The 12005-nt window shown below is 42.1% G+C and overlaps 1 protein-coding gene across 2 annotated transcripts in view; it reads left to right on the top strand.

Moving 5' to 3' along the window:
• ATXN1 (ataxin 1) overlaps positions 1-12005 on the top strand; it is a 334709-nt gene that overhangs the window by 83416 nt on the left and 239288 nt on the right. The window lies entirely within an intron of this gene.

The raw sequence follows: 12005 nt of genomic DNA, 5'->3' as shown, positions 1-12005 counted from the left end.
AGCTCTTTCAGCCCTGGAGAACCTTAAATGGTAGTCATCTTGGCTTTTGAACAGTTGGGAGCTTCTTGGGAACAGATTCACAGACTTCTGTCAGAGCCCATGGTCACTCTGTGATGTTCAACCATTCTTGGAATGAGCATTTCTTCAGGAGACAGCAAGGATCTGGCACAGTGCTCTGAGATGTGCACTGAATATAACATTGAGTTCTGCCTTTTTTTTTTTTTTTTTTGTTATGTTGTGTGCAGCTTGTTATACAATGTTTATTTCCATTCTTAATTTCCCCAAAGCTTTTCTGGGGTGCAGGAGGCTGTTCAGTTCGTTGTAAAAGCCCTGTTTTCTTGTCTGTGTGGTGCTTGTGTTAGATACAGGAATGGAAGAGAGCCACTTTATTTTACTTCTCTAGTGAAACTTGAATTGTGAAAAATTGTGTTGCTGATCTTAATGTACCATCTTCTTTGTATAGAATAAGCCCTTTTGTAAGGTTTCTTCGGTATAAAAGAGAGAGATGTCTTTTTCTGTCATATTGCTGAGTTAAACAATCAAAGTGAGTTAAGTATGTCCTGGCTGTGACAAGAATGGACAATAGTTACCACCATGTCAAAACCATCAAATGTGCTTGCTGGAAGTAGAAGAGACAAGTTGATTTTTCTGCTGACTTGAGAAACCATTTTTGAGCTAGTTTAAGTAGATGCATCATAAGAAGATGAATTGAGAGAAAAGGGATTTTAGCTTCAAGCCAGTGTTGGGGAAGCTTGACCACAGCCATCTGCCTGAGATGGCTTGGCACTTTCCAATGAGAGGATGAGATTTGTGAGGAGGGCAGCTTGGGTGCTCCTGCAAGTGGTCAATCATTTTCAGTCAATGGTCACCTGCCCAAACCATCAGGTACTGAGCAAGATCTCAAAGGTAGGAGGAAGGCAGGATATGGAAGACGAAAGGCCATGGAGAGGAAGCTGGAACTTCGTGGGTATGCCCGCCCCTGGGCAGGTTTGCCAGGCTTCCTCAGTCCAGCTCCCAACCTTTCATTTGGTTGCTTTAGAAATATGTTTTTTCTTGTCTGTCACATGCTTTAATACATGAAGTGCCTTACACAGTGGGGAGCCATCTTGTACGTAGCTACGTGAATGCTCAGAAATTGGAAGGAGGGGGAGGAGCTGTATGCACCTCATCTCCTTTTGTAGTTAGACTGTAGTCTGGGGAAGAAGTCAATGCTCTCAGTCTCTTCCCATTTGCTTGTCACCTGCCAGATGTTTGCAGAAGACTGTCCCTCTTTGATTCCTGGCAGTTTCTTGTCCCTAAATCTGCTTCTGCTGGAGCAATATAGTTTTGGAAAATAACCTCAAAGTATTGAAAAGTGGGAAGATCATTGACTGAATTGTATAAGGGGCAATTATGTGAGTATTTATTCTGGCATCAATCAGGCAGCTCAGGGACAGTGACCAGCAACTAGAGAGGGAGCAGGAGCCTCCTTGCCCAACCTTCTGAAGGGCAGTCAGTGCTTTCTGACACAAATACCTGAAGTTCTTAGATGGTTTCAGTAGAGCCTGTTTTGCATAAACCATTTCTATTTTCCCATTACTCATATGTGCCTTTGTTAATAACATAATGTAAATAATTCTGTGCTGGATTTGGCATTCATTTAAACAGGTGTAACACTAAAGCAGTCGTAATTGGTTTCGGTGTTCCCAGCCTTCTCTCTGGCTGCAGTTTCCAAAGGAGTTTACTTGTTTTTGCTTTTGAAGGTTTGTTATTACCATAATTCACTCATCAGTCTGCTGCTTTTCATGTTACTTTACTTTTATAACCTGGTAGGAGGCGAGATGAAATGTTTCAGGCTGCATCCTAAGGTTATTCTTTGAGTGGCCGGTGTTTTAAATGGTTGGGATGGGCATTGGCAAGAAGAGGTTTGTGATATTTACAGTCTTCAGAAATCTGTGTAAAAGTAAAAAAATGCTTATCCTGATTCTGTATAAATACCACATCCAAAGCACACCTGTCTTCTGCCATGTGGGCCAGCTAATTGGTTTTTGATCTATTTTTACTGTTCTTAGCTGAAAGGCAATTTTTTGTTAAATTCCACAGAAAGCTCTAGAGCTGTTTTAGGGGCTTGTTGCTGTGAAAAATAGCCGTGGTTCTGTTTTTTTTTAAAAAGCATTCTCAAGGAATAATTACAATGATTGAGAATGCTCCTTAAAAAAAACCCAGAAGCATGTACATTTTTCATAGCTACACGTCTCTAAAATGTCTTTGTGGGTTTCTTCACATATTCAGGAAACTTTTAAAAATAAAAAGGAGCAAATCTATCTCGGAGCTTGGCAACAGCTGAAGTTTATATTTCACAAGTATCTGAAAATGGGTTCCTCCCCATTTGCAGACACAGATGCCAAAGTTTTAAACTGACAGTGCAAAGTTTATATTGCAAGCTTTGTAAAGGCACAAAGAAGCATTTTTCTGCTCTGTGCCAGTCCTGCACTTATGCATGGCTAGGATGAGGCCTTGTTGGACAGTGATTATGATTATTGTTTATGAATTCCTGGCCTTGGGGTCGTGCGGAGCAGCAAGTCGGCATTGTTGAATCGGGAACTGTAGACATGAAAATAGCAAAGAGATTGCCCCTGCTGCTAAACTTTTGGCAGTATTTTGTATTCCATTCTTGTCTGTGTTAAAACTCAGAATGTAGTGAATGGGCCAAACCCTGAAATCCTTATTTGGTTATTATGAAAAGGGAGAGAAAAAGCTGTGATTCATTAGCAGAGAGATGAATTAAGAGACTGCAGAGAAGGTCTGTGCAAGGTAACTCAGAAGTTTAATTTCTCTTGTGTTACAACCCAGTAACAAAAGGGTTGTCTAAGCACAGCAAATGGGGGCTCTATCAGAAGTAATGCTTTAAATTGTTCTCATGCTGAGGCAAACAGGAGTGATGTAAGGAGATGCCTGCTGCTTATGTGATATGTCTAGGCATGTGTATGCAGGGTCAATTGGAAAAGCTGGGTAAATTCATGCCCCTGCAAAGATGTCTCAGGTGGAAATCATTGCATGGGATGCTCCTGAAACAAACTATTTCAAAAGATTAATTCATAGATTTTTGTAATTTTTGTTGTTCCTGTTATTGGGAGCACAAAATACCTGTTACCTGTTACTTCAAACAAAAGGGATAGAGGAGAGGGAACAAAACCTGTTGTTCCAGCAGCAGAGCAGTTACTAAGTGGCAGGTCATAAATCCCACTTCAGGTTATTGCTGGGAGCAGCAGGAGTTACAGATGTTTGATTGCATCATCACAGTATAGTCTCTGATGATGGTGGTTTGGGTTGTTGTAATCCCACAGAAATTATACTTTGGCTTCAGTGCTTTGGCCTGCCTGAGCATGACTGATGGTTATCTGCTCTTCAAGATTAGCTGAGAGTTCCTAGCTAAATGCTTGAACTTTGTAGCAGAAGAGGATGAATTTGGGGGCCAGGTCTGTGAAAATGGTGCACTAAAAAAGGCTGCTGCGTTTATTCCCTTATTCTCCCCGGCATAAATGGAAAAATGAGAGCAGTGCACAGCTCAGCCTGTCTGCTTGGGATACATTCAGCTACTTAACTCCTGGCACAGGCCACTACAACCGTGGTAGTCTGCATGTCAGCAGAGGCCAGAGGGTGTTGTAAGTAATACTGGGATGCAAGTTCTTGTTCCCTTCTCCCCCCTTTTTACGTCAGATGTTGAATGAGTTGCACGTGCAGGTTTATGAGGGGGGTGGTTCAGCTGCTCTGCCTCACACTCCCCAGCCCTCCCTGATCTTGTGTCCCAGAGAATCTCAAAGATAATTTTAGTAAAAGGCTGTTCTGGGTGCCCTTTGGCTCATCTGTTTACAAAGTCACAAAGTCTCTTCTCATTATTTTTCAGGGATCAGAGGGGACAAAAGTTTAAACATTAGCTCAGTTATTTAAACCCTGTGGCAATGCCAGTCTGCTTGGCACATAGTGTTGAATCTAGTGATAAGATATTCAACCCACTAATGACCCTCACAGCGTTGTAAGAATTATGCTGATTAATTCTCTGCAAGGGATAGGAGGGACAAAGCTTCTTCTATGCTTTATGACAATTGCTAGTCAAAAAATCTGCCAAAAACCTGGGCTTAGAGATCTTTGCTGTTGCCCTCCAGCGAACCTTGATTTCCCAGAGTCTTCTAGAGTATTCATAGATAAGCAGTACTGCAGATGAATAACAAAATTAAAAAACAGTTCCCCAGTAAAAGCTTTGTGCCTGAAAAATATTTTCTGGGATATAATTACATTTTTGTCCACTAGATGGCTTTTCTCCCCCTGTCTGCGAGTTGATAGAGTAATTGGAATTAACCAAATGTAGTCTATCTAAAATTATATTACTTGCAGCTGAAATCAGATATTTGCATTTTGGTCAACATTTTCTATTTACATAGAGCATGCAGGGCATATATATCCTGTGATGTAAATCTTTCATAGGTGGAACAAATCTTCTGTATGTTGGCACAGACAAAAATGCAAGTTAAGATGTTTTACCAAATTGTTTGCCAACAAACGTTTGCTTATTATATGAAATTATCAAAGACCACGGGGCACATTCTGTGGTTATTAAGTCTCTAGCAGCAACACTGAAAAAATAATGTAAAATCTTCCAGACCTTATTTTGGTTTGATTGGGAGTTTTTAGGAATCAGAGGAGTTCCTCCCCTTACCCACCCAGTTTGTAGTATAATAGTAATTAAAGACATTTGGAAGCAAATTTAGGTTCTGCAGTCATTATAATTAAGTAGGACAGATGGACAGAACTCTGCATTATGTGGCTTAAGCCAAATCAAATGGCTTACCAAAAAAAAAAAAAAAAGTGCTATTTACATTGAGAAAAGTCTCAGTTTTAGTGATTGTGTGAGTCCCTCTGACCACTGATGAGATATTAGCAGGGATATGCCTTTCCTGTTGACTTTACCACATGGATGAGATAGTGGTCAAGAGAAGAGTACCCTGAATTAGTAAAATATGTGTATTCAGGTTATAAAAAAAATATAATAACAAATCCCAACAAGTATTTTATTACTACAATATTTACTCTCTTAAAAAACTAACATGGTAAAATTAAAAGTAATCAGCAGGCTGACGTTCACCATTTCACTGAAGAAAACAAAAGAGAACTGGCATGATTTTATATTAAAAAATTGTGCTTGAGAAACATACCAACAAGGGTAAATACACTAGGTGAAGATAAGTGAACCAGCACTTGGGATCTGGGGTATTGCTGCAAGGAAGTTACTGCAGGAGCCTGCTTGGAGATGCAGCTCCTGCTTTATAGCTAGTGAGTATTTGTTCAGTGGGAAACTCTCATTTTTAGCTGTTGAACCAGAGCAGCTGCTTTTTTTTTCCCTGTCAACTTCCTGGTAGTCACGGGAGGAAAAAAGATGTAGTGTTCTCATTTCAGCATCCCTCATCCTCCTCCTTGCTTCTCTGGAAGATGAAGCAAGCAAGCTATTTCTGTTACTAATCTTTTCCTTAAGCATCCTTCCTTCAGGATCTTTCTCTCTTGTGAATCATTCCAGCGCCCATTTCTGTCCCCATTACCAGCTTTTTTAAGCTTCACCTTAGGGGATTGTTGGGTTTTCCCTGCTGGAGAACCGGCTGGGATCTCGGTAATCTCCATCAGTAGGTGCTGGCTGGTAGCATCGGGATGGAGGAGCAGAACAACCACTGCAGTTATTTCTTTGGAAAAACTTCCTGCATTCAGGAAGCCAATGTTGCTACAGTTTGCACTCAGTTTAAGCTTGGAAAGGCAGTTTTTGCTGCCTTGATGTTTGTTTTCTCTTTTTCTTAACAGAAGCTTAGATTATGTGAGGATCCATGACTGAGACCAGTGTACACACTTGCCAGGGAAATCTTGCAACTGCAAAGCATATGAGTGGATTTTTAAGCCCCATTTGACTAATACCAGAAGGATTAGCATGCTATTTTGTTTGATGCCAACACAAGAAAAACGTCATGTGCTTTGAACTAAAGGGTTACATTTACTTGGGTGGTGCAAAGCTGAGGTGATGCAAGTCACTGAGTTAAAAGTCCTGGTATGCTTCATGGCCTTGGGTCATGGAGATCTTCAGGCTGAGCCAGCAATTGTGCTACCTGTCATGAATGAATGGGGTGCAGGAGCAGCTCTTTCAGCTCTGGCTCCAAGAGAGCTGACATTGTGAGTGCAGGAAGCGTGAAACACTCGCTAATCCAGTCAGCTAAGCACTTTGGCCAGAAATGGTCAGGGTAACACACAAGCTTAGGTCTTTGAGCCTCTAAGCTACCTTCTGCTTCCAGTTACAGCAGTATAAATCCATTGACTTCCCTAGCATTCCTACACCAACTTTATTCCAGTGCTCCCAATCGCAGAGTTGAGGCGACTCAAGGGAGGAGAGAGAGAGGTGAACAGAATAAAAAATCTACTCTGCAATTTCACTATGCACACTTGCAACCATTTGGCTTGGTAGAGAATGTTCTTTCTGGACACCAAGAGCTGTGAGGTCCCAGTGAACCCTCAGTAGCACTTCTGCAGGTGCATCAGTTAGTACTAACATGGAAACCCTTCTCTGGCATGTCAGGATGTGTGTGCCACTGAACGTTATCTAGTAACAATCCCATTTTTTAGCTCCACCCTACTCCAGTCTAGCCATCTGCTGATCATTGCCAGAAGAGACCGTGTGAAATCCTCCAAGCCTAACTTAAGCAGTCCAGAAACTATATTAAAAATTATTTAATGGAAGAAAAGCTTTAGCTCAGTTTAAAAATTGTCTGGGAGGTGGTGTGTGGGGTTCCTGTGCCTGACAGTGAGTATCTGGAACGCTGTGAGGCCAGAGCTTTTGCCAAGTGCAAAGGTAATTGGGAAGAGCCAGGTCATGCTAGTCTTCAGACTTACTGCAGCAGCAGATCCAAGAGGTAATAAATAAGAGCTTAGCACTCAGTCTTACCTGTGCTGATCTTAGAGAACTTGGCAGAAGGAGGCAAAGTTTGACCGATGTCTCCTTTAATCCATCTTCAATCTTAGCACTGGCCAAAGATCTCCTTCAACCAGTGCCACTTTACTGGAGTTCTGCAGCACTTGCTCCAAAAAAATCCCAAAGTCAGTCACAGCAAGTGCTCAGCTGGAGGCAGGCAGGTCATGTATAAGCCAGCTATGTTAGCTCACAGTTCTTGTGTGCCACTGTGCCCCCCTGTAAGGACCATGCTGAGGTCCTTTCAGCTTCTTCACTGGCCTTTGATCTCTGCCAGCTTTGTGCATTCCTCTCTCAAAGAGAAATGGTTTTTACCACAAAGGAAATCTGTAAAAGAGATGTTACTAACTCAAACACCTTCACTCTGTAAAGGAAAGGTAGATTCAATTCCTTTTGTGCATCTGAAATGCTGCTGCCAAAGCTGTGCTATGAAAGGTGAGGGAAAACATAGAAAGCCAATAAAAAATAATTGGTGACACCAGAACAAGAAGATGTGCATGTCACAGATAATAAATTCAGCTCTGCACTGAACATAAAAGGGTTTGCCAAAGTTTTTGCCTGTCTTTTCAATTCAGACAGGGGTTTACAATGACAGCCGTCCAGGTTTGATCTCAGGTTGGCCCAAACATGGAATGACTCTGCAGACTGCTCCAAGCAGAGGACCTTGGCCAGGCCTCAGGATTGATTTTTCTCTGAGTAATCCCAGAGGCCATCTCCTCTTCAGACAAAGATTTCAAACACATAGGACTTGCTGTGGCTGCCCTACAGTATTGAATCAGCTGCATCAACACAGTATCACCTTGCTGTTGTATCTTTCCTTCTAACCCTGCTGAAAGGTTACAGTGTTTGTTCTCTGGGTTTGATGTGATCTGGTTTTGCTAACACCCTAATGATCAACCATGAAAAAACTGAGTGACATATACTTGTTATGAATTAGTAAATGCTGTTAGTTAAGCTTTTGAATGTGTGTTTAATTTTCAGGTGGATGCCTAATTACTCTGTGACCTGTTTAGCATCGGAGACTCATTCCTTTAAAAGACTGGAGAAAAAAAAGATGTAACATCCAAGCTGAAATGAAAAACACAAAGGATTTTTTTTCTCTATCGCTTTAAAAAGATTTTTGAACAAATTTGTTTTCAAAGTAGTTTGCTCTCAGTCCTAAAATGACAACTGCCAGAAGCTGGCTGGGCTAGTCTGAAAAGTAATAAAACTCACATGACCCAAAATTGTACAATACTGAGACCGTTTGTAACTACAGCTAGAGTTATTTGTCATTCTGGAAAAAATAGTGAAGTGTCTGAGGGTTTTCTTTGTTCAGTTTTTCTTAAAAGGGATTTTCTTTTCCAGAGGCAGCAGCAGGAGGGATTACTGTTGGTTACTTTTTTTTCGAGCTTAGTGATAACAAACAAGCAATTCAATTTTGGCAGGAAAGTATCGCATCCCATGTTAGAGAATAAATTGTTCCCTTGATGGTGTACTGAGTGATAACTCTTCTTGGATTTATGGATTTTTCTGTATATTTGCATAGAAAGTCATTACAGCACCCTTTTAGCTGATAACAGCAGCACATCGTGGCATGTTTCTGCATGTCTTACAACTCCCTGGACAAGCTATTGACCAGGTAGGTCACTTCCAGTGGAGCAGACAGTCATTTTGTGCACTTGTTCTTGGATGGAAGATAAGTCTTTTTGCTAGTCTTCAAGGTCCTCTCTCCCCTCTCTCTCTTTGCATAGAGTATGGTACCTTCAGAAATCTCTCTCTTCTTTTTGTTTAAGATTTCTAGTCTGAGACATCACAGGGAAAGAAAGAGAAGAAGGAAAAAGCACAGCTTTTTAAATGGAAGAAAGTCATTCCTCTTACTTGCCAAATTAAAAAAAAGCAATGCTTGTCCAGCTCTGCTGTTTCAGTGTTGATTTCAGTGCTAAAAATGATGCATGCCTGTTATATTGGATTTCTCCAGAGAGCATATTTTCATTCAGATTCATGTAACTATTGACCAGGAACAAGGTTAAATTGAGCCTGTTTAAAAATTAACCCGTTTTAAAAAAAATGAATTACATAACGCTGTGGCACTCTTCGGGCAATCCTTAAGCTTTCTAGCATCAAGTCGTCTCTGATGCCGTGCAGGCTGCTTTTAAAGGAAAAGCGTTCCCAGCACTTTCTATGCCTGGGAAGTTCTGTGCTGTTGCTTGAAACTGGTAATTCTCTGATATTGTTGTAGTGTGGAAATGAATATGCACTCTCATTTCTGCATTTATTTTCCTGGACACCATTTTTCAAAAATGCACCTTTAAATGTGCCCGTTCTTAATCCCATGCCCCTAAAACAGCTCAAGCACGTTGATACAGGAATACAGGGATACAGGAAAACGCAGGAAACTGTAAGTGCTTTAGGAATCCTCTCTGTCAACACAGCTACCTTCGATGCTGTGTTTTGACTGTCAGAGCAGGGGCAGGTGACGGAAGCACGTTAGGAAGCAATAATCCAAAGCTCGTAGTAAATTTAAATCCCCTGCTTCAGAATCAGCTGTGATTCTTGCTGTCAGGAAAACAGAGCTCAGTAAAGGTTAGATCTCTTGTCCTACTGTATTTTCATTCGGGTTAATGTTTAAGCCGTGCCGGTGGCTGTGTCCAGGAGAACAGAGGGTGCTTGTACACTATAAACGAGAGGCTGGGTGCGTGTGAGCCCGGCGAGCACCTTGGCTGCAGCCGGCCCAGCCCCGCGCCCGGCGAGCTGCCGGCTCCCCGCTTGCACCGCTCGCTCATTGGCCGCAGCTATCGCCGTCCTCGCAGCCGCTGCTGCTGACAGGGTATCTCTCCTCGGCTGAGATTACTGCCTATGACCTACTTTGAAAATGGTGTGAACCAAGGTTCACAAATTGTCTTGGAAGGGTGCCACGAGGTTGGTGTGCAAACATGCGCGGTCTGGGAGGCTTCTGGCGGAGCAGAACTGGCTGTCTCCGTGTCCTTCCAGATGCAGCCCGCGTTCCTCTGCCAGCCCCGGCTTCACAATCCATCTTTGTGCTCTCGAGTGCGGCATATTGATTTCCCGGGCAGGCCTGCTAGGTTAGAGAGCCTCTGGCCAATAAGTTCTCCATGCCTTTTTGCTCTCAAAACAGCTGAAGTAGTAATAAAGATGAATAAAGGGTTTCAGGCTGAGCTGTCAGCTGAAGCCTAGCAGTAGTAGTAGTAGTTGTATTAGTAGTAGTTGTAGTAAAAGCAGTAGTATCAGAATACAAGTCACAAAGGAGAGCTAAGCAGTGACATTTTATTTATACGGTTCATCTGTTTACTCTAATCCGATTGTTTATAGTGTAATGTAAACTTACAATTACCAAAGCTGCTTTCCCTGCCAGCTGAACAGTTTAACCTGAATGCCATTCCAAAATACTGATAGAGGAGAAAATTCCACAGAAAGGAACAGCCTGGAGAATTGCAGTCTGAAAGCTGTACGGGTCTGGGATTTTTTTTTTCTTCTTCATTGTCTCCCTTATATAAGATCTGTGCTGCAGAGGAAAGTTTCCACAGACTCAGAAAGATCATACACAGTTTCAAATCTACTTGAAAGATAAGGCTTTTTTTTTTTTTTTTTTTTAATCCCCTCCCCAAGGCTAATATATTACATACCTACTCAGCACAGGGCTGCCTGTTATCTGATAAGATAATTAGCGTCAGACACGAGAAGAAGCATATGTACTTTTAAAAGGAGCATTACTGAACGTTCACAGAGTGAGTTAAAGAGCACACTTATCAGAGCTTTTCCAGGCAGAAGACTTGTGCTAGTATTTGACTTTGGGTCAAGAAGTCCTTTAATAAATTAGCAATGCAAATGTGTTTTACTTTATACATGTGGAATTTAAGCGTTTGGGACAGCCACAATAGAGCACTTTGGGGCTTTTTTACAGATTTAACATGGGCCAAGAGTTCTAACTCAGACTCTGAGTATTTTTTGTTTGTTTGTTTTATCCTCTGTAAAGACATCTGTTCTACATGGCTCTCCATCTTGGCTGCAGTTCAATTTTCACTGACTTCCATGAGCTCCATTATGAAACCCAAGTGCAATCCTCTCTTTGCACCAGGATCAGCCTGTGACTCCTGAACAGACCTGCAGCTTACAAATGCCCTCAGCCATTCCTCCTGAAGCACAAGGCTATGGTGAGCAGCCACCACCTTGAGGAAAGTACACCTCATCCTCCAGCTTGCCCCTCCCCTGCCGATTGAGTCACAAGCCCTTGAAGCCACGCTTTAGTACTTTCAAAATAGAGAAAGCTGAGACAAAGACCTCTATCAGCTCTAAAAGCTGAACAACCACTGATGCTTACCCTACATGAGGTGGTCTTTGCCAGTTGTTAAACAGCTCAACTGATCCGTTGATCACAGGTGATTGAAAGGGAAGAGGCAGGACCTGAAATGAGAACTTGACATCTTGTATTTGTGGGTCCTGTTTTTGAAGGCCCAAAGGCAGGAGCTCCTGTCTGAGCATGCCTGATGGATCTGTTGCAGCAAACCCTTCTGGCCTGACAGTTGTAATAATAAATCCCATAAAGGAACTGACATTTTGGCCTGGCAGGGCCTTTTGTAACCCTCAGCTGGGAGCAATTATTTAATGAAAATTTTTAATAGATTAATAGCTTGCCCATGAGTTTTTAGCATAGAAGGCACTGGGTTGTTTTTAGTAAAGGTTGTTTTCTTTTAATAGCATGTGTGGAGCTTTCTGAGGGATGTGGCAGTGTTCCTCACCTAAAAAAGCAGGGATGGGACTCTGAGAAATGTGCTTTCATCATTTGGTGTGACTGTGCTAGGTGTGATGGCAAGCAGAGGAAACTGCAGCCAAAACAGGGGTTCAGTCCTGGTGCCTGCAATAGGAGAAGGATTAGCATTTTCAGCCTAGCCCAAAGGGGACACAGGTGGTAGCAGATAGGAGCATCAACTGCATGGGAAATACTTCTTCTCAGAATGTTTTTCTGATTATTTTCAGAGGAAGAAATGGTCACTGATGCAAGGAGGAGGAAAATCCTTCCCACCTG

The sequence above is a fragment of the Zonotrichia leucophrys genome, chromosome 2, assembly GCF_028769735.1.
Source record: "Zonotrichia leucophrys gambelii isolate GWCS_2022_RI chromosome 2, RI_Zleu_2.0, whole genome shotgun sequence".
Taxonomy (NCBI): domain Eukaryota; kingdom Metazoa; phylum Chordata; class Aves; order Passeriformes; family Passerellidae; genus Zonotrichia; species Zonotrichia leucophrys.
This window is presented reverse-complemented; position numbering and strand designations above follow the sequence as displayed.